Raw genomic sequence first — 23,597 nt, forward strand, 5'->3', positions numbered from 1 at the left:
TCAGAGTTACTTACCTCTGAAAACCGCACTCTCCCCAGTATGATCTTCAGGATGCGACCTCCAGAACTGCCTGAAAGGCAGTTGTGGTTGGGTTGGAGCCATCCTCCTCTCACAAACCAGGTGATGAGAAGAAGTGATCTCAAGCTGTGCAAGGGGCATTTAAAATAAGAATTTAGGAAAAAACTCCATATATAGAGAATTTTCAAGCATTGTACCAAGTTACTTAGGGAAGTGGCGGAATTGACCTACCTGGAGGTACTTAAAAGGCATGTAGAGGTGGCCCTTGGGAGCATGGTTTGGTGGTAGACTTGGCATTGTTGGGTTAACAGTGGACTCGCAACCACTATGTGAAGATGATGTTGGGGGGGAGCAGGGGGGGTCCTGACTTTTTTTTAAGGCAAGAATTTGCACAGAAATTTAGAAAGAGTTTTGGTTCTAAAATTAGTTATATATTGCAATCGCATAGGATTTCACAGAAGTACCACTTAAGGCTGTGTGTCAGGAAGGTCTTGTGACCTTAATTAGCATAGCCTAGCAGGCACAAACAACATGTTCCAAACCTCATGTTTGACTTATGCCTATAAAAAAACATTAAGCTGTGAAGAAATACAACTCAAATAACTGAAAGGAAAAGCACTGGAGCTTAAAGCCATTGGTAGATGATGAAAGGCTTGAATGGAAATGTGGATGAGAGAAGACCAGAACAATTAGCAGTACTAAAGTAGTTACAGCTATGGAAAGGTGTGACATAATGTGAGTATAGATGCCATAAGGGCTATAAACAGATCAGTTATCCTTAACTGGGAACACAAACCAGACAGGAAAACAAACAAAAAATTAGAGCAACAGGCAGGAAAAAAGAGTAGGAAAAGGACATAGGTGATAAAGGTAGAAAATGAAGAGAAAAGGAAAGGTAGGAGAGAAATCTTATTTTACAATGAGGCAACTGATAACAGTTTATTTTTCAGTCTGGGGTGGGGGGGCAGTTGAAAGGTGGGGAGTACAGCAAAAGGTGTGAATGAGAAAAGAAACTATAGAGAGATATTTAGGGGAGCCATTTTAAGGTCATTCATTTCTGTATATTGGCAGTAATCCATTGTGGAGAAGAGACAGCTACTGTACTTGTTAGTAAAGATAAATGTCATCAAATTATAGATGAACATAATGGAAAAACTTCATGTCTAGCCATTGTGTAAAATTAGGAGTGGGACATACTGGCTGTGTGGGCTTGGTGAATGCCAGGTGCGTGGGTGAGTCGTGAGCATTGGGAAAGAGTGTCTTATTCAAGTGGTCTGTTCAGTTCTTACAACAGCACTGTAATGTCATTATCTTTTTCCTGCTCTGTCTGCTGAGTACAAACCAAAGAATAGTAAACACTAAGTACCTTAGTGACTCTCTCAGCACGTCCATATGTTTCTGCTTGCATGTTCAGTGCAATGGCAGAGGGGAAATGACTCACCTTTCATGTGGTGATTGTTCATAAAGGCCTGTGTAATCACACCTGTTAACAACTTGACATGACACTGCAACTGGGTCACAATGCACAACATGCTAGCCGGCCTCAACCAGTCATCCCTAGATTACAACTCATTAACTAATAAAGTCTTTATCTCTTCTGACATACAAAATTTTCTTTACCTAAAATGCATTATTTTTGCATATATGAACATTTACTTGCCAGTAATCTGAACAAAATCATAGTGGAGGTGTTTCTCCCTCTATGGCTGTGCCATTCACCTGTTACTTTCCAAGTACCATTTTCAGCCTGTTCTGAACTTTGGCTGTTTCTCTGTCACACTATTCTTTATATCACATGCTATTTGCCCTTTTGCATGTATGTTTGAGAATGATACAACTTTTCCAGGGACCTGATTCTTCTGTCACATATAACCATTAAATGTGTTAAACCCCATCTGCTGCAAATTGCACTGCCTTAATACAGAATTCAGTTTACAAAGGCTACCATGAGTTATGCCTTATGTGAAGAACGACCAATTGAAACAACTGGCCAACTCAGACAGAAGTTTGTATTATCTACAAACATAGCTTAAGAACCCAAACATAATGAAACATACTCACTAGCAGCATACTTACAGCAGTAACTGAGAAGCAGTTATATTTTCTAATGCATTTTCTGGATGTCTGAGTAAAATACATCTGGTTTAACAGTAGCTAGTAGGGAGAAACAAGGAGTAACCTTGATTGCATTAATAAAAAACTCTTAAATTCCTTTAAAAGAAAAACCCTACAAACTAAATCATATCACTTCTTTTTGTGTCTAAAAGCACAGAGGGAGAATTACAAATGGTGTTCAGGAGTGGATAGCTTAGAGGAAGTATGTCCCCCTCTCTAACATTCAGTGTGAGATATGGTAGATATTTTCCAAATACCTCTACCAGGTTAGGATACAAGTAAACTTTCCCTGCAGTCTGACTATCACCACCTCCTCCTGGTACTCCTTCCTCCTGGAGACAGAACAGTCACCTCCCAGGTTCAAGACATAAAATCATTTTATTTTCAGCTCCTCCCTGATCATTTCTGATTGGCTTCAATTCTGCTTGAAAGTGAGAAAGCGAATAGTGGTATGTGATTTGGGTAGTGGCACACACCTTTCATGGTTCTCACTCTTTGATTTAGGGTAGAAACAAATCCACTGTCCCTATGTCTGTGATTGTCAGATATTCAAATGTCACTTGTAGAAAAGGAACATAAGAGTGTTATAGAACATAGAAAAGTAAACAGTCCAATAATTATAGCAAAAAGGGGAGGTGGTGGGAGAGAGATGTCACCTCAGTATAGGGAAATTTCTTACCTACAAGTTACTACAAACTAGAAGACTAACCAAGGAGCTATCCCTGTGTGGTGCCTATATGTTTCATATAGTCTTCCCAAGACATTTGCTGTCAGGGACAGTAGACAGGAGACACTGTTGCTTTTACACGGTGCATCTATTCTTTATACTCACAAATTTAGTTTCTCAGATGTGGATTTTGCCTCCACAATAGATACCTCCCTCTGAAAACCACACCCTCCCCAATGTGATCCTCAGGATGCAATCCCTAGGAGCTCAAGTAAAGAGGCCTCTTTCCTTCCAGCCAGGCCCATCCCCTGGTATCAGAGGAACACAATCACTTGGCTGCAGTTCCAACATATATTATCACTTACTCCTGACATGAACACTTTACAATCTGTGCCACTTTCCGGCCACTCAGCCACCCTCTGCTTCTATGAGTCAACTTCTGAAGGTTGCCGCCAGCCTGAATGCCTCCTCCAGGACAGCTGCACAGTGTGTCCAACACGCCATAGGAACTAAACCACCCAGGGAGGAGTAAGGTGTATATCTATGCCATGGTCAACTCTTGGATCTTGCATAATGCAGCTAACTCAATCAATACTGGCAAATAATTACCTGAAAATGAAGGAAAGCATGAATATGTCTAATCTACACTTCTAATTTACACTGAGGAAAATACAGCTCAATCCAAACCAGACCAGCCTGGAAGAGAGTACTCCGTTATATGCTCTGGCTACAGAAGACAAGCACACCTGCTATTTCCTAGCTTCTTGCATTAGCATTCTGAACAGTTCCATCATGGAAGAAGCCCTTACCACATCCTTTCTCAACCATTTTAATGTTGGCCTGCACCTAAAAAAGGTCCACGCTGGGCTCTATCCAGCCCTTTGTGCTGCCCCACCTACTGGTGTTAACATAAAAGCTGCTCCCAAACCACAAGAACCTGGCATGGCAGGGGTTAATGGGGTGATGGGGAGAGGAGGGTGAGACTAAAGAAAATAGCCCGACACTCTTCCCAGCTTGTTTGATGGAGATGCGACCTGGCAGCATTGAAAAGCTTCAAGATTAATGGAGAAAAGGCGGAATCTGACAGCTTTTCCGCTGGTTTCACTCCTCCTGGGTGGGCCGATTGCTCTTGAATGTCACTTGCTACTTAATCTTGTGTATCTGAAACAGACTGATGTGTTTGGGGAGCCCTGCTTGCTCTGTATAGACATCAATTGGCAAGGCAGATAAAAGGAAACTGCATTGAATTACTCTCTTATGCCTTTTATAGAGCACTTTCTGACTACAAAATAATTAGTAGCCTCATCCAACGAAACCCATACTGGTTAGGGTGCTCGTTAAACACCAAAAGTGAGGAGGAGAAATTATTGCTTACTCTCTTCCAGCTCCTTCCTACAGCTACCATCACACCAAGATTCAAATGAAAACATCTGTAGCTAATATTGTCATTTAATATCACCTCACTGTCTGTGGGATGCTTGCATTGATTTTTTTTCCTGAATGATTATTTCTGTTTGCATATTATTGCTGCAAAGTTAACAATTTATATGTTCCATTCTTTCTCTGCTGAGCAGAAAACCCATAAGTACTCTTTAAAAATGTAATACAGCTCCCACTCAGCGAACATGATACATTTTCCCTTGTAGTATATAAAGGAGGGCATGGCAGACTAAAACATAAAGGGTCTTTTTCTCCATCTGTGGTGAAATCAGATGGCAACTGTCTTGCAAAAGAAATTTGATTCTTTTTTTAATCATGGAATTTCAAGTCAAGTTCTTCTATGTCTTTCACCCATGTCACACCATCTACAGCAACCTAGAAATAGTAACAAAATTAAAAAAGCAGCCTCTGATCGTTTGTAAAATTTGCTTCATGTCCCAAATTGATTCTCATGATATGAATCTGAGTTTGTCCCTATTTGTTATTAAAACTTAATTTGGAGCTATACTAGTGGTACAGTACAAAGCTGACATTGCTGTTCAAGTCTGCAGCCTGCAACACAAGCAAAACTCTGACACTGTGTGAACTGAAAGTTAACATTTTAACTTTTTAGGCATCTAAATATTTAGGAGTGCTTTGTTGTCACACAAATTAGCTTCTGCCCTTTGATAGACAATTGTCTGAAATAGATGCACTGAGCCAATTTGACACAGGATGTATCTGTCATAAAATTCTATTTTTTTCTTTTCAAACAACAGAAATAATCACAGTTTAGTCTTAAAACTGTGGATTGCATCACACCACATTCTAAGTAAGGAAAAGTATTTCAGATTAAACATCAGCACCACCACTGTATTTCAACTGGCACCTAAAAAACAGTTAATAGGAGATGCCTATGCCTTCAGAAATTATGTAGACGTGTTCAGTAGGCAGTGGGAGAGAAACAGCTCTCTTCTGTGCAGTTTTTTACAATATTTTTCATCAGAACTAAGTGGCTCTTTATACAAAGAAAATTTTACACACACGCTTATAACCAGGTGGAGGAATAGTAGCCATTTCAGTGGGTTTTTTTTCCTCCATCTAATTTCTATGCCTTTCATAAAGAGGTAGGAGACATAAACTGAATAATGAATCACTAAAGGGAAAGCCTCACTAAACTCTATATTGTATTTATTTAATACTGGTTTTTAATAGGGGAATCTGCAGACACTTTACTGTTTTTAAATGAGCAGCAGTAATTTTCTGATTTTTCTGTTTCTGCTCATGGGACTACTAAGAGTATAACATCTAATTTAAACAATCCTTTAAAAAATTAAAAGCTGTTTGAGAAATTCAAATTAGTAAAGAGTTAAAGTCCAACTGTTGATTTTTTAAATGTTGGGCTAATGATTGTATTTTAATAAATGAAGCATAATTACACATTTTGAAATCATATCAATGAAATATCTGTTTTCTCATATTGACATTTCAAAGTTCAGTTTAATTCTCTACTTTAATTTTGTTGCACACATTTCTCAGCCTTAAACCTCTAACAAACTTTGAAAAAGGAAAAAAACATCCGAACTTAGTTATAATAATTTATAGAAAATGGATCCCATATTAACTATATGTTCACTTTATATAGCTTCAAGAGTGAGCAAAGAAACACTAATGATAAAGAGGCAATTAGAACCTTTTGGCAATATTGTGGAAAAACAAGCAGCATGACATCCTAGAAACTAAAGGATCTTCACTTCATTTCCCTTCCCCCTCCCCCAGAAGGATGACATTTGCATTGTGAAAAAATACACAGGACTCTAAAGACATTTACTAAATTTTGTTGAAGGCTCTTAAAGGAAATTCTTTATGTAAATGTAGTCCAGCCAAATTTATATACTATTTGTCAGAATAAATCTTGATCTTTATATTTGGCTTTGTTTACTAAACTTTTTAAAGATTTTTAAGAGCACTGATCAAATTCTACATGCACATATAACTTCACCAGTTAAGTTCATGAGACCTGGCAGAAATGAAGGTGAGCATGTGCACAACTGCTTACAGGACCCAGATCTTACGAGTGAAACAACCCGAAACAAGCTGTTCTATTTTCTTTAAGGATTAAGACAAGACAATCTCTGTTAATTATGTGCATATCCTTTATCTGTACAATTTATCACTTGCTAACATCATACCAGTGTTTTAACCAAGTGAGAGTAGGGGATGCAGTCAAACCTTAGGTAATTCATGCAAAACGTCTTCACAGTTTGTTGTCACATTTGGCCACAAAACAGAATTTCTTCCCTAAAGATTCTTAGTGCAACATGCTGCAGCTAAGCTTTGATTTGCAGCCTAGTTCAAACTGCTTGAAATCATGGGTCACTAACACAATACCCCACTTCATTCCGTGCGAGTCATCCTCCCTGCTCTTGCAGTGCAGTGTTAGTTCCTATTTCCTCGCAGGATCGAGGGGCAGTCTCTGATGTGTGCAGATACACACACACAGGTGAATAAAGCAAAAAACCAGAAAGAGCTTTGTTTTCTTTCCTGCTGCTATTCCACATGAAGATGCAATCACAAACCAAGAATGCCTGGATGAATAGCACTGGTGATAAGCTTAAATGGCAGACAAAACAAAGTCTGATCTATTTGGACTTTCATATGACTAGAGAAAAGCAAGAGACTTCCAAGGCTGAGTTAGGCTCCACAGTGACACAGCCAAGGGCAACAGAGATGTCTGGAATGGTACTGTACAGTGGAAGGAGACCCTCACATGCACCTCACAGCCCCTGTGCAGCTTCACTGCCCAGCACAGATGTGACATCCTGGCAATTGTTGTTTCCTGTAAAGAAAAAACAACATTTTTTTTCAGCCCCACCACCCTATATTGAAACCCATGTGTTAAAAGCTGATTTCAAACTCCTGAAAGTTGATAAATCTCAAGGTAGAACTTGTACTGTTGCAAATACCTTTGGCTGTTATTCTGAGCTGGAAGCTGCCAGAGTGGGATGACCTTCAGGATCCTGTTCTATCCCTCCAATTCCAATTTTGTTATGTCATAGTCAGATGAGAAGGAGACAAAGTGATCATAGTGCAAGAACTACGTTCTCTTTTTCCTAATAAGAATGTGCAGTTATGAAGACAAAGGGCATACTCATAGCATGGTGCTTTACAAAGATAGGGAAATATTGTTGTCAATAAATTTTTTTCTTAAAACTGTTTCATTGCAAAAATTCCACAAGAAAACCTTCAACTTTGCAAAATGGGCCAAAATTCCATTTTATTAATCTCGACATGTTTCATGATCCCTAAATATTATTTTTCCTTGTGTTTTTCCTTGTGTTTCATCCTCAGAAAAACTTGCTAATATTTATTTCAACTAAACAGTTTAAAATGTGTTAACTTTTTCCTGGATTTCTGAGGCAATACTTTTCCCTAATATTAGAAAGAAGGAAAGGTAGCATTAAAACTGTAGGAGGAATGACACAGTAATGGCTGAAAATGCATGTTAGAGCCAAGACTCAGCATCACATGAGCACAGATGGGCTGCAGGGTCCCAGACAGGAGCTGGAGCTGAGGAAACCCCAAGGGGTGTCCTCTAGGCCTCCTCACAAACACTGGAATGGAGCCAGGGTTGAGGGAAAGGTGTGGGCACATTTGACCATCATTCAGCAGGAGAGAAAGCAGCACTAAGGCAGCATCTCTCATCTCCCAAGCAGTCCTTGTGGGAGATCCAGCCTGCTGGAGTGGGGCAGCATGAAGGTGCTGGGTTTGGGGGAAAACATCTGCTGTGGCCATTTGTGTAATTGCTAAGATGGAAGAGGGGTAAGTGTGGGTCTGTCAGAGGAAAGAGTAAAAACTTGGGAAGGGTAGGAAGGGGGCTCAAGCGGAAAGGCTGTGGATTACTAAGCACCCCTTCAGTTTTTGCAACACAAGCCAAAATATAATTAAGTTCCATATATATGAGAGACAATTAACAGGTTTCCATACACAAGCATTTAAGTAGATGTTTCAAAAACTAAATAAACTATATGTAATGGTTCTAAGATATAATATTTTTTGTCAAGATTTGGACAAAGTGGGAAGATGACCAGGACTTGGCAACACTTGATTTTTTCGTAAAACCACCCTCCTGCCCCCATAAATCCTAAGGCTGGGAGTTTTTCTGTCATCCTTTCAAAAGGCCCCAGCCTATACCCAAGGTCTTGGCTCCCATAGTGTTGTTCTGGAAATATACATTGAACCTCCTTTCTCATAACTGCCAGGGAAGCAGGGCTCTCGCAGCCAGTTTCAGTTTCAGGAGCCCTTGCCCAGGTCCCGTAGCTGCTCTGCTCCTTTTGAGGCCCAGCCTGTGATCCAACATGCTTCACTCTGCTCCTGGCCACAGGCTGCACTCAGATGGTCGCTTTCCAACCCCCTGCTGCCTGGCTCCATGGAGGAGTAGAGGGAGCATGCCTTGGAATTCAATTACCTCTTCCCCATGGGGAAAGGAGAGGAGGTAAGAGGCAAGTCAGAAGACAGAAAACAAAAGGTTGAGCAACTGCCTGCAGCAAAATAGGGAATTCCACGAGGGAATGCTGAATTTGGTGGCACCCTGATGAAATGCCAAATTACGTAGCCATTGCCTTGCTGAGCACAGGGGCCCTGAGCCTTGGGGAACAGAATTAAGATAAATTGGATCAATTCACACAAGTTAGAGGCATTGTTTCAGATGCTCATTTGAGTCACGCACATGACATTGCAATGGATTACACCATATATTTTTAAGTTCTTCTTCAGAACTAAAAGGGTTGTTTGTTTATTTTCCCCTCTGAACAAAATTGTAAATTCCATTGCTATGAAATACATGGAACTATTTTAACAAATCGTTGCTGCACATCAACTATTGCCAGTTATCTAATGGATTATTGATGATATTTTAATTAGGCTGGCCACATAATTGAGACCAACTGTCAGTGAATCATTTCTTGTCTAATTTTAAAATCCTTAACTCATTAACCTCCTTCTCCTGGCCTCTCTTACTTTGCATCTGTATTTATATATATTTATCTATATATGTGTGTGTTTACTACTGCTACATATATTTTTCACATTAGATTAATTGTACTGATACATCAGCCCCTGGTCCAGTGGGAGCCATCTGCAGTGCTGTTTCAGTGCATACTGGTTCAAAACTCCCCCACATTGTAAAGCTGTGATGCAGTGAAAACTCCCAGTGGGTCTAGTTTTCTGCAGTGTTGGTGGGTAATGCTGCAACCACAGGCTTTGTCCCTTCTGCAGTTAGTGTGAAGCCAGCATGTATTTCACTTTATGTGTTGTGATCAGTGTGACAGAAATGTTCTGAAGTGCATCAAATTAGGTGAATGAGCCAGGGGTAATCTTGTTCTTACTTCAGAGACTTCTAAGACAAACTGCTGCAACTTCTATTGCTACGATGTTCTGTGCATAGTCATTTATCTGTCTTATCCAGAGGGAAAAAGAGCTTCCTACTGCTAAAGGGCACCTTCCCCAAAGTAGGAAGTAGTGTCATGCCAGAGACTGGACATCAACATCAGATTATATAATGAAGCCTTTTTCTTTCTGTGCCTTGTGAAAGCATGCGAGCTGCAGCCACACCCAATGGGACACAAATAAAGGATAAAGTTTATGGGATTTTTGCTTAATACCTAGTATTTAACACATCTGGAAGGATCATTTCCCTGTTTTCACTTGTAAACCTGGGTTGGAAAAGGCTTAGTCTGGGGTAGGGAGAAGCCCATTGCTCAACCTTTTCTTTTAGTTTTGCAATTTTAGGAAAGATGTTGGTTATTCTTTTCTCAATCCCTGAGTCATCTTCAAGCTACCTACCTGACAAAGTGCTTCTTTCCCTTTATCTCATTACAGAGTTTTCACAATCAGCTTCATTCACTTTTCTTCATGATTCATGGTGTTTTTTCTTTCAGGAACAAAAGTAAGGTAGTTCTGGAATGCATACTGATGAGACTGATTCTTCTGGTCATCTGCCAAAGATTGTGGTTATCCAGTTTCAGAAGACAGTGAAAATCACGGCTGTTTATATCAACCTTTTATTAAATTTACAGCAACCTCTAGAGTTTACTAATTCAAGGCAGTTGCCTAAGTTCGAGTCATATGTTTATCTCTGTTCCCATTATTGTTCAATATATTAAAGGTGCTGTGAGAAGACACTGTTCCGGCTCTCACACCTTCCAATTGTTCCTCACTGATGACCGCATTTTGTCTATCCCAGCTTCCACTGTTTCAGCAGCCACACAATGGCTTTTCATTTTATAAACAGAGAAAAATTGTTACTCCCAGAACATATGATCACAGCTAAGTTCTCAGTGCCTGAAAAGGTGGTCTGTGATGGCTTTGCTGGCAAACTCATAACTTTGATTAGTGACGGTGAGATGTTAAATCCCCATTACATTAACCTATAATCTCTCTCAAGTACTTGGAATACCACCAGTCCTTGCAGAACAGAATTTCTTTCTTTTTTTATTTTTCCCAAGTTTCCAGCACAGCCTGGAAGGGCAGCTGGCTGTGCCTTGGTGTATTAGAGGCATGGTGCATACTCAGTTGGCTGTTTGACAGAATTTCCTGGGCAAAGGCACAGAGGAGCAGCAGCACAGTTCAGAAAGCTCTGATGAGCAGTAGGATAAAATAAAGGGTGTTTCTCATATTCCTGAAGTCTGGGTTTGAGATAAAGTATTCCTCACTTTGTCCAATTATCTTGCTTCCCCTCCTCTTGATGCTCTCCTATGTTTCCTTTCTCCCTCCTCTCCTCTCTGCCCTCCTGTGCTCTTTTCCACACCCTCTTCCCCCACCTGCGTCCCCTATGCCCTTTTTCTGCCTCTTCTGGAGTTACCCTTTGTGAGGAGCAGCAAGTACTTGGATTCCATGTGCAGTCCCTCATGCCAAGCATGGTCTAGTGCCAAAGCAAATGTCTGGTTAAAGTGCTGGTCTGGCTCTGGGCTGGTGAGTGCTGGTGAGATGGGATAAGAACTGCTGGGTTTTTGACTGGGGCTTGGCAGCAGCACCTGGAGCACCTCTGCCCTCCCCAGCTCACCACGCCACCCCTTCACCACTCATGTCACAGGGACAGGGCATATTCTTTTACCTTCCAGCCTGGGACAGAGGAGCTGCTATTTTCCCTTCCCAAGGTATGGGATTTTGGAGGGCACCTTTGATTAATTGTTCAATAAAAAACTATTTCAGCCAGGTATTTTTGCCAGTGTTTTCTGATTTTTTTTTTAATGCCCAGTAGAAAAATTGGTTACATACTTTTTACCTCTTACATACTTTCTTCACTCCTTCTTTCAGGCATATTCTGTTTCATACTACTTTTATTAACAAGATCATCACTGATAGTGGATGAATTATCTGACAATCACAGCAGGATTTCTAGGATTGCTGACCCTAAAAAGTCTCAATCTTTTACTACAGGACTATTTCACAGGTTGATCAGAAAGCAGGGTCTGCTCTTTAAACTGTTGTGGTTGTTTTTGGTTTTTTTGGTTTTTTTTTTTGTGTTTTTTTTTTTTTTTTTTTTTTTTTTTAGTTAATCAGGTATTCAAACAAATTAAATTAATAAATTTAAATCTTACATGATTATTTATTTTCAAGAGCAAGGTCTCACTTTGTAATATTGCTTGAGAAGATTGTGATTCCTCCTCAGTTTTATTTTCTGAGTTCCAGACAGAGGTCATATAAAAATAGTAACACATATAAAAAGATGTTTTCTCTTCAAGCCATTATTCTTAATTACACACATCCTTGAATCATTCTTTTTTTTCCTTAATAGTTACACCAGTCTAATGTTTGTGCATTGTTATCATCTCTCCTATCAGTCTCATAGCTCCACATGACTAACTCCCCTAATCTTCATGGCAGGGAGGAGCAGTGGAGATTGCAATTGTTGTGTATCCCCTGGCAGCCTGACAGATGAAACAATCCCCACACAAGGCTCTCTGCTATCAGCTGGAGAGTCTCATTACCTGGCAGCAAACTGGCCGCCCCTGATAGGCTGCTCACGGACCAGGAACTCCACCGTGGCAGCCCCGGATGGGCTCAGGCCAGATTCCTGACTTCCCTGCTGCTCTCAGCGCAGCACTTTTACAGCTAACTAATTTTACAAGTGTCTTGCACTGATTGCTTTTATGCAACTGCACACTGAGCTGGGTCAGGGGACTCATGAGGCTGAAAAGTTATGTGGAAAAAGGACGCTGGTGCAAAAGAGAAGGAGAAAGGTGAAGCACTCAGCAGTGTAAGCTGTGGAGGAACATGTGCTGGCCAGAGGGGCTTGGCCTCTACTACAGTCACTGAAGGCAGGCTGTCCTCATCCCTCTGCAAGAAACCTTCCCCCAGTGCCAGCCCAAGGGTGGGCAGATTCCCCACCCATCACTTTTAAAGTGGAAGGAAAATGGCACTTCCACAACTGGCTATGCAATTTCTCTTTAGAATCACAATAGATGTAGCACAGGTAAGCCATGACTCCTTATGCTGCCAGCACGGTTCTTTGAGAGGGATTCCCACAGAGGCTACACAGCTCTTCTTCCACAGAGTAACAGTTTGGTGTGGAGAAAGCATCTCTCTCCTTCTTTACAGAGGGGCGATTTAGGTATTGCCTTTCAGTTAGAGCAGGACAGTCCTAGCAATAATACTAGTGACCTGGATGTTCCTACCAAAAATTTATCTTGGACAAAACACCACACCACTGCTCTCCACATATAAAGGTGGACTTTCTCCAAACAGTGATTGAGGTCTGTCTTGGTTTTGCCAGAACAGGACAGTGGTGGCTAAAGAAAGAGGCCAGATCCCCCGAAGTCCCCATTTCTCCAGCTTATAAAACAAATAGTTTAATTTCTGATAGCTCAAAGTGAGCCTATATTGAGCCCATTAATAATACAAGGATGTCCAAGAAAAACTGGGAGAAAAGCACTAAGAAAAAAAGCCCCTAAAACCTCCCAAAGAATCTAATCATGATAGGGTGAGAAAAGAATGTGGCTGTGGATTGATGGATGATGTGTAGATATTTTTTGTTAGAGACTTATGAAACAAGTAGAAAGTCCAGATGTTTCAGAGACAGAAAATAGTTCAATGTTTCTGAAAAGGGTGTTGTCAAGGGAGAGAGTTAACACTGAGATGCCCAAATAGGTTACATCTTCCACTTGGCTTTACTAGTTGGTTTTGCTGAGGATTTCTTCTATACAGAAAAGCTATAAACTATTTTTTAGTTTATTTCGAATAAACACATCAGGCTGGCAGTTGTAACAAAATTGGATCCTAATGTAGGACCAGGTTGCTGCTTCACATGACCAGGGGAGTAGTACAAGCAGCATGATTGTGGGCTGGTGTAATCTTCAGTCTAGTTTTATCTGTATTGCAGAAACCCAGACACTGGACATTTCACTCAAAGGCACAGAAATTGCACTATACTCATGCATTTCTAGCTTAAAAGGTCACTTCCTCTCCTCCTCCCAGTTCCTTATAGATTTGCACCCAGCCAATTCAGCTTGGAAACATTGTTCCAAACTTTTACTATCCCCGTCTTTTGTTTTCCACTGTCAGTAGCCCTGTTGCTCTTTCTGTAGCTATATATCTTCAGCCTTGAAGAAACTCCAGTGCACTCAGACAGCTCACATTAGTGATAGAGGCACTATCACTTCATGAGAAGAGACCAACTTAATTCCCAGCTTTGATTTTTGATTTGCTCTGCTAATGCTTAATTTAGTAATAGTTCTTCAATACTCTGATGGCACCTAAGTAAGCATAGCTCTGCAATAGATTTGTCTTGACATTTTATTTTGGTGGATTTTCAAACAGAAATCAAACCTTGCTTCCAGGCTTTGGTCCAGTCAGCCCAGTGGCTTCCCTAGTAGCAGCACAGCTGGCAGAGTCTTCTGTAGTCTGCAGAAAGTTTTCTCCATCACTGCTGCGTGGCTGGTTCACTGTTCCTCTCAGCAGGCTCTTACTGCTTGGTGCCAGGATTTTCATCTGCAGTCTCTGGGCTGTCCTTCCACCAGCTCTGCAGGGATGGAGGAACAACTCTGCCTTCCAGAAAGTACTCTGTGTCCTTCACAGATGTTCTTAGGGATCTTTTTGAAACTCCCCACCAATTAATCTTGGGTAACTTCTTGACCTGAATTGGTCAAGAAGTTACTTGGTATTTTGACTCTGTCATTTCTGGAAGAAGGGTTTTCCGACCCAACAGTCCTTAAAGACTTTCATACATGCACTAGTGAATGTTCTTATAATGGCTTGGAAGATGCATATATGCTCTTTCCCTGGGAAAAAAAAAATTGAGTGAGCTGTACTCATTCCTTCCTCCATTATTTTGCAGGCTTTGTGCCTGCAGGCTTTGTGCCTCCAGAGTCTGTTCCCCCAGTTTAGCACAGCATATTCCATACCTGCACTCACACCCCAAGGAGTCACAATTCCTCAAGATGAAGACACTAAATAGTGCAAGTCAGATCGATTATACTTTCCCCTTAGGATAAAATTCTTCTTCAAAGAATTTTAAGTAAATTCTGAACAAAAGGCAACTCATACTCACACCACCAGAGATAGACTGGCAGGTTTTGTTGATTCTCGTCCTCTCTACAAGGAAAATATGCTCAGAAATAGAATCAAATTTTAAGATTTCTACCTATTTTACAAAATCTTTTTCTAATTCCTAATGGCAATTCTGAATAAACTTGTATCATAAATAATATTTTCCTTGGACCTGAGGTGTGGCATATGTATATGTGTGAGTAAGTGTGTTGCATAAAGACAGATTCACACCTCTTCCTTTTTATACAAAAGTGTTGTTCCTCAGCCCCTGAGAGCACCTGGAGCCTTAGTAATGCAGAGAGCAGAACAAAGGAGAGTATGTAGGCTTGAAGTGTGACCAGTGTATACAAAATATAATCATTGCTGGGACCACTAAAAATTGCATGACCAGCAATGATTTATTAGTAGTACAGAATCCAGGGAAATACTCCCCTCTAAATTATTGTTTCTCTGGCTCTAAGCATTCAATACATTCCCAGCTTGAGCCAGAGAATTTATTTTCTCCTCTCCTCTGTATTTGTCTGTGGTTTGCATTATCATTCACTAAATATACTTGGACATGACATTACTTTTCTTGAGCTACAGATTTGAAAACTTCTGTGACTCCCCCTTTGACCCTCCACCATTGCAGGAATTCCATAATTAAATCAGTAACTCACACTCACATAATGAAAGGGGCCTCTTTTTTCGGTGTTATATAAATTATATACTTTTCAAGTAAGAAGGGCAGAGTAACAGAAGTTATCTAAAACTCACTAGATTGAAAGGCTTGAAATATATAATTTTCATGTTTACACAATTCTTCCCTTTCTTCTAGAAAATATGTGAAAGTAAAGTAGATAATCTGCCACTGAGACAACTTAATGGTAGATCTAAAATATAAATGTCTACCATTTTGTCTGAAATCGACCATACTTCTGTCACCAACTATTTTCATTAAAGGCTTACATGCTTTATGGAAGTCTTTTTCTGTACTGCTTACTCCAATTTTCAAGAAACCAGAGGGAGGAAGCATTTGTCATCAAGGGCCAAAAAGAACAAGTTACTTGGGCCTTAAATGAGCCAGACCAAAAAGTCTAAGCTATAACTACATGCTCAATTTTATAAGCCAGTGATGTCAGGTTTGGTCAAAATTAAGTTTGTCTCGGCTGTGAATTTGCTGAAGATGTTACCAAATACACTGAAAGCTGGGGAATCTGCTGATAGCAACTTCGAGAAAAGGAGGGAGCAGACTCAGCTTTCAGAGGATCAGTCCACAGAGGTACCCACTGGTGTTCCATGGTGGCCCTTGCAGAGCTACTGCTCATTGTGAAATGTGCCCCACTATTGCTCTAACACCAATTAAGGAAAAGAAACAGCACACAAAGTGAAATTTCCAAGACTTAGTAAACCTGGGTTTCACTGCTAAAGACAGAGATTCCAGCGTGTGCTGGATCTAGAGATGGGTCGTTTTTGTCACCTCCTTTGCAAAGGAGGTGACACAAATATCTGCCAGAAATAGGATAAGATGGGCCATCTAGATTGACAAAGATATATCAGCTGAGCCAAAAGATCATTAATTAGGATTCTGGTCTGGGAGTTCATGGCTTTGTAGCCATGTAAAGGCTGGTGCTTGACTCTCTTTCTTTTGCTAAGATACAAGACAAGTTCATCTTTTGAAAATTAGCACATGTGACTAAATACACAATGATAAAAGCACTTATATTATTTCCATAAATTCCCCTGACAGCCATTTGAATGCAAATTGAACAGAAAGAAACCCCGTTTAGATGAATTAGTAAGGAAAGGCAGCAGGGGGATGTGGGGGAAGAAACAGGACTGAATACAGACATACTAGATACAACCTCTTAAAAATAGAGTGGGTTCATATTCAATATAATTGAGAAGGCATTTCATATACCATTATTTAGGGTCAGAGAACTCCTAATTTATCCAGCTTGAGTGCAGTGATACAATCAAGATAGATGAAATAGACAAAACATTTCACTATTTCAGTACTGCAAACCAGGGACTGCTTGTTCCATGTTTGCTTTCATGCTTTTGTCTCCATGAACAAAAGAAACAGCAACCTCTTAATTGAAAAGATAACATCACAAAATTGAAATGATACAGCCCAAAAAATTGTCCCACATGTTTAGAATCTGCAGTAAATTTATCTCATTTTGGTGAGCCTCTCTTACTGTGCTTTCTGACCTGGCATGTGCAAGCTGTAGAAGATTGATGACTGTTAGAAGATTTACAAGAAAGCTAAAATTAACCAGGTAACCAGTTTATTTTATCTTGAAAACTGTGAATTAAGACACAAGTTTATACCATTTCAGAGTGTGCTAGGTTATTTAGACTGTTTTTTTTTTTTCTGAGAAAGGGATACACTGGTAAGTGCAAACTTTTGGCTCCCAGTGCTGCTGCTCTATATTGCCATAGTGGAAACTGAGGCTGTGACACTGGTGCTAACACCAGGGGTTGAAGATGAGGAGTAAAGGGCAGAAATAAACTTCTCATAAACTCACCACCAAAGAAACCAGATGGAGACTGCAGGTTCACCTGGGTATTAGTCATTCCAAACCATTTCATGGGAAAGCATTAGGGAAAATAAGATGCATGGAACTTAATCTTGTACAAAGTAGTATGGAGAAAAAAACTCCAGAGAGAAACAAGAAAGAAACAAGGCATACACTCTCTCCACATGTACATAAAACAAGCATCTACTGCCATATATCTGCATGCAGTTCATTCAGACCATGAATGCAGCAGGTAGGAACAGACCTATTGAAAAACCTATGGAAAGACCTATGGATTGCAAGAAGTGACACTAGTGACTCACTGTTGAACAGTGTTCAATTGCCATTCAGCTCTGGTGAGTCAGGGATAACTGTACAGATGGATATATCATGTTCAGAAGAGATGTAATATCATGGCACATCTAATTTAAAAGTTTATTTTCATTTGAAAATATTTACTTAATCATAAATAACTTGGTTTAAAGAAAATTTTAATTTCTTTCCCTATTTTTCCAATACACTTGTAAATTATTTTACATAGTTCAAGATATTTGAGTCTGAAGTAGCCACATAGCACAATTCAGTTGAAATAGGATCAGTTTCATCTTTGCATCAAACTTAGAAAATATTTGATTTGAATTATAGCAAAAAACCCCAAATAATACATTTAAATAACTGTCCATCAGTCCAATAGGAAGGGTTTGAAACAGGCAATAGAACAGATTCCAAACTGTGAACAGATATCCTTTCTTTATGGCTAACTGGGTTTGACTTCACATGGTTTAAAAGATGTATGTGATTGTCTAGCTACAGCTGAAGGAAATTAACTACATCCAACAGATCCTTTCTTGTACAGACCACATGAAAAGATAAATTTATGAAATGTTTAGACAAAAGACCCTTTAAATTCATCTTTCATTAAAACCATCATTCAAATTTCTTTTAATGTGACCCAAGATGTAAATATACAATGCCTGTACGAGGTGAAATTACACCATTGTACATATTGCCTACCTAAACCCTTACTACCACAGTCCAAAACAGATTTTTCCCAAAGAACTCTGACAAAACTAAAACTCAAGCCATGCTGGGGACACAACCTTGTCTCCCCTGCAGAATAGCTGCAGAAAAGAGTCATAACTGTTTGCAAGGTGCAAGAGGACTGCATGCTAGTTGTGATTACTGAAAACCAGCCCCTTGTTACCAGACAAATTTCATTGAGTTACCAAAGTGAAAGTGCCTGGGGAAGCTTAACATGAAAGGATTACAAACTTGCTTTGCTGGTCTCATCTGTGGGAGGCCTTAGTTGCATAGGGAAAGCACTGCAGTGAGAGCCTATGATCAAGCACCAGCTCTGCTTCAGAGTTCAGATGATCTTTAGGTCAAAATCATTCTGCATTTGATCTTTCTCTCTGCCAAATGGAAGAAAAACCCTCCTCACTTTTGTAAAGAATAGAGTGAGGCTTAATGCTGTAGGCTTGTAAAGCTATTTGAATAACAAAGGAGACAGAGCTATAGTAGAATAATGATCCTAAGCCAGGATGTTCCAACAACACAAAACTATGGCACTGATTAAATATTGATGTGAGAAAGAGAATTGGTAGAAATAGATCACTGTACCAGGCAAAACATCTTCCCTAGAGAGCTAACAGCTAGTACTGTCCAGACAGACATTCAAAGGCACTCCATGAAACCGAGATAAAAACGGGGAAATATTGACACAACTTCATCTGTTTTAACTGTTGTTCTGTCTGGGTTGCAAGACAGCTACAGGTCATGCAGCAGTTGCTGTCTGAAAATATGCATGCTTCAAACTATTACCTACACCTGTAAACAACTGTGCATGTGATGATGGTCTGAATGTCAGCAGCACAACGGGTCTCAACTCATATCCAACAGACAATGGAGATTCTGTGGAAGGCTCCAAACAAACCTGGCATCCTTGAAAGACAGCACTACATCCTCGATACTCTCCACACTAAGTTGTATTTAAAGTTCTAAAAATTGCCCTTTCTCCCAGCAAGATTTCAACTGAGAGGCAATTGAGACGGGGAGAGGCAATCCGAGATAAACAGTCAATTAAGAAAATATTTCCCAGAATGACTTTGAGACGTTGTCTGGCTATGGTCTGAGCAGAGCTACTGGCACTGTGCCATGTTGTTAAGGGAGCTAAGTTGTGCTGTTAGGCAGCCTTTGTGCTGAGCTGAGGTGGGTGAGACACCATCTTCCATGGAGAAGATGTCTGCAGCCAAATCACTGCTCAAGGCATTCCCAGGCATCATAGTTCTTACGGCTGTACAAGAAGGAGGACCCACCCTGCGGACGTTTGGGCCTTATTCAGGATCTTGAAGATCAAGAAATAAAGCAGTATAAAAGTTTGGTTGGTTTCTTTGCTTTTAGCTGTATGGGTAAGGTAAGGACTAACGTTCTGAAACAGTCTGTTTCTGGTCAGGCACTTGACCTATTCCTATTCAAGGAACTGCATGATAGCCTTGACATGGAAAAGAAATAAATTAAACCTGCCCATCCTGGGGAAAAAAGGCAAGCAGAGTGACCTGGCCAGTCAGAGAGGAAAAAATTAGCCTCTTCTACCTGATCCTCAAGACCCACATCCATGATACCGTGACCAAGGATGTTGTTTTGAAGGTGGATTAATAAACTAAGCCTCTGATTCTGACTACATTTGTCCCATGTGAGGGGAGTTGATACTCACCATCCCACCTAGTCAGGTTACAGAGATTTACTAGATTCACCCTGCACTCATTCTCTGCTGAAGAAATGCTCTCTTGCTCCAAATATTTTTTTTTGTCCTGTCTTTTCATTCACTGAAGACTTTTCATTCACTGGACACTTACTCCATGCTATGTAAATGCTGCAGATATGCAGTGAATTCACAGATGGAGGAAAAAGGTATACCCAAATGGTTTGCTATACCATCAGCACCACAGGGAGCTGTAAGTCTCGTAAAAGGCTTAATAAACTGCTTTAGCATGAAGGTAGGCAAGTCACCAAGTATCCTGACATTTGCGATAACTGCAGGAGTACAGGGAATTTTACTGGGCATCAAAACCAGACCATGTGCTGTTTGGAAAGGTGTGTAACAAGCACATACAGAGAAATGAGGATAGATTACAAAATTTAAAAATAAAGTTAATTATAGGTATGCACACCTGACACTAAAGTAGTTCTGGTAACAGAATCTCATACTTACATCCTTTGAAATCTCAGTGTAATATTTTTGTTATTCAACATATTTTCTTGGAGTGCATTTTGAGCGTATGCAAGGATCTTTCCTACAGGACTCTTTAATTGTGTTACTTTGGTAATATTTTTCTCTGAATTTTCTGTAACTTTTAGTTCAAGAAACTGAATCTGATATACTGTGGCCTTAAAGTAACCACAGAACCACATGCAGAACAGACACTGCTCAATAGAAGCAAGTCATTTGACAGGTGAAGAAAAAATCCTAACAATTCTGAAGGAGAAATAAATTGAAACAATTTATGTACTCCAGCTATCACAGGTCATAAATGATTACATAAAAGAGGTATTTTAGAAAACGCATGTAGACAAGATTTTTTTTTTCCTTTGTTCTGCAACCTCACATACGGCTAAAATTTCCTCATAGGAAACTTTAAAACGGGGAAAAAATGATGGCATTTACTTTACCATATGGAGGTCTACATATTTTAGTATGGTGGTGGTAACCAACATGCTTATCTGCACTCCCACTTGATCCTACATCTGTCCAACTACCCAGGAGAGTGATGCATCTGGAAAGGTTGAATAGGGCAAGGGAGTTTACATGTATTTGTAATGTTCTTGAGAAAACTGGAGGGAGGTCAACATGTCTTTTTTCTTGTATCTCTTTGCATTAAATAAAAACACATTGTATGTTATCTGAACCTCCTGACATATAGGTTTATTTGTTAGTTTGTTTGTTTTCACTAAGAATGCAGAAACATATTTTTAAGTCTTTGCTTTTGAGAACCTTGTATGCAAGAGGAATGCTTGAGAGGACGTAATATGAGGGCTAGTACTGAGTAACAGATGTAGATGAACAGAAAAAACTGGTTTCTGATGGAACAGATTACAGCAGAAAATGCTTTTTTAAAGAAGTTCATAGAGTTGCTCTCCAAAAATTAGCATCTTCTTTATTTATGGTAGTGATTCATGTTAGCCTGTGACAGGATGCATGGGAATAGGGCACATCTCTGAGAGAAATGGTGGGGAGGGTAGAGCAGTGCCAGGGAAAAGGACTTGCCTGGGGGAGGGGAGACCTTTCACATGCCTCCTCTGTCCGTGCAGCCGGCCAAGGCACAGGCTTTGATCTGCCCAGGATGACAGTGAGCCAAACTGTCCCTCATTCAAATGAATCCACCAGACAGTTGTGAGACATTCCTCAAAGGGTCACCAGCAAAGGGCTGTGGAGGAGGGCAGCTCCGGCCATGCTCCTGTATAACGTCTCCTCACAGCCTCACCACCTGCTGCAATTTCCCCCCACATCAGGCTCAATTTGTATGCAAATCCTCCCTCATTTATTCTTGCTCCCTTCGGAAAGGACAAATTAAGTATAATAACTGTAATTGCTTTAATAACATGAAGAAAATGACACCTTTATGGGACCAATAATCAAAGACTGAGACTGTAATACAGCATGACAAGTGTGAAGGCATGCCACCAGCAGTGATTTTCCCATTTCAGTATTTCTTTCGTCACCCTGAAAAGTGCTTGTCTCTGTAAGCCAGGCATGGTCCCTGGCTGTAAACTCCACACCAACCCTGACAAGCCAGGAGGGGCTCCCATGGTAGAGGCAACACCAGGAAGCAGCAGCTCCACTGGAGCAGTGACCGTAGGTCATCAGCACCCAGCTCTGGAGGACGTGGGTTGGCAGTACCTGGTGAGGCAGAGCTGCTGCTCCTCAGATTGATGTCTCCCCTCAGCTCTGCAGCAAACAAACATCTTGCAGCTAACAGTCCACAGGCTCAGGCTCATGACCATCCCTGAGGAGTCCACAATGATGGAGGTCTCAGTGCCATCCAGAATGGTGGCCCACACCTCACCAGGCTCACCTGCTGCATTCCTCACGTTGGACCAGATATTATGTAATTTTGGCAACTTTTTCTGATTTAATTCTGATATTAGTAGATGAAATTCAACTTTCAGCACAGTCAGCTGAAGCAAGGCACAGCTGATCTTTGCTTTTAGTTATACTCAAAACTGTTATACTAACAGTTACATTTTCTAGCTAGTTGTACTGTAACCTGTAATTTTGATCACAAAAAAGTCTCAGAACTATCCTCCTGTAATAGTCCCTGCTTTGATGAAAGATAAACCCATAATCAAAATCAATTATTGCATGAACCAGAGTTCCCACCCAAAATAAGCAGATATGGAAAACACAAAAGATGATGAGAAAATGAGCCTTCATGCATACTCTACTGAAGAGAGTACAGAATACTGTGTCTTATGACAACCATGAATGAAATGGTCCTTGGGCACCAGGGGAGCTCAGATCTGTGTCAACAACTGCTCCAAGTGCACACTTGTGTGACATGGGAGAGAGACGTGCAAACAGGTGTGAACATCAAGGGGTTTTAAAATGTTATAAGCAGGCAGAAATTAAAAGGATCCGGCCACTAACTGGAAACATTGACTTATAGTGAATACCTCCTCAGGCCTTAATCAGGTTAGATGTGAAGTGGTTCTCACAGACCAAGTGCTTGAGAAAATGCTAATCACTGGTATCCACATAGTTTAAAGTACCACACTTGAAAGAAAAAAAACAGTTTCTTTTGAATTTGTTTTGAAGCAAAACCTAAAAGCAAAACTGCCTTCAGAATCTCTCATAAGCAGACAGAACCATTCACCATCCCACACTGGTTTTATGGAAGGAAAATTTGCCCTCATTATTGAGAACCTAGAGAACAAGATATTTCTAACCTACAAACACTGCATGCATTTTCTTAAATGTCTATGTCACCAATACATCTACATACGAAACCACCATATTTGACCTTGATATTAAAATCCTTCAGAGATCAAAAGCGAGTGCTAAATATAGGCAAGATATTTATACAGCCCATAATAGTTGTATTATTACTGGCACCTCTCAGTGGAGACAGGCCTGAACCAAAATCTCAGGTCTGCACATCATACCAAGAAACAAAAACAAATAAACAAAGAGTTGATGTTCTGTCTCAGATCTCAGAGGGTTACTAGGAATGCTCCTGGTTCTGTTAAAGACTTTGGTGCACGGATGCTTGGTGTTCCTCATGCTCCAGAAATTTAAACAAACAAACAAACAAACAAAAGTCACACAGAAAACC

Source organism: Sylvia atricapilla, chromosome Z, assembly GCF_009819655.1.
Source record: "Sylvia atricapilla isolate bSylAtr1 chromosome Z, bSylAtr1.pri, whole genome shotgun sequence".
In the NCBI taxonomy this organism is placed as follows: domain Eukaryota; kingdom Metazoa; phylum Chordata; class Aves; order Passeriformes; family Sylviidae; genus Sylvia; species Sylvia atricapilla.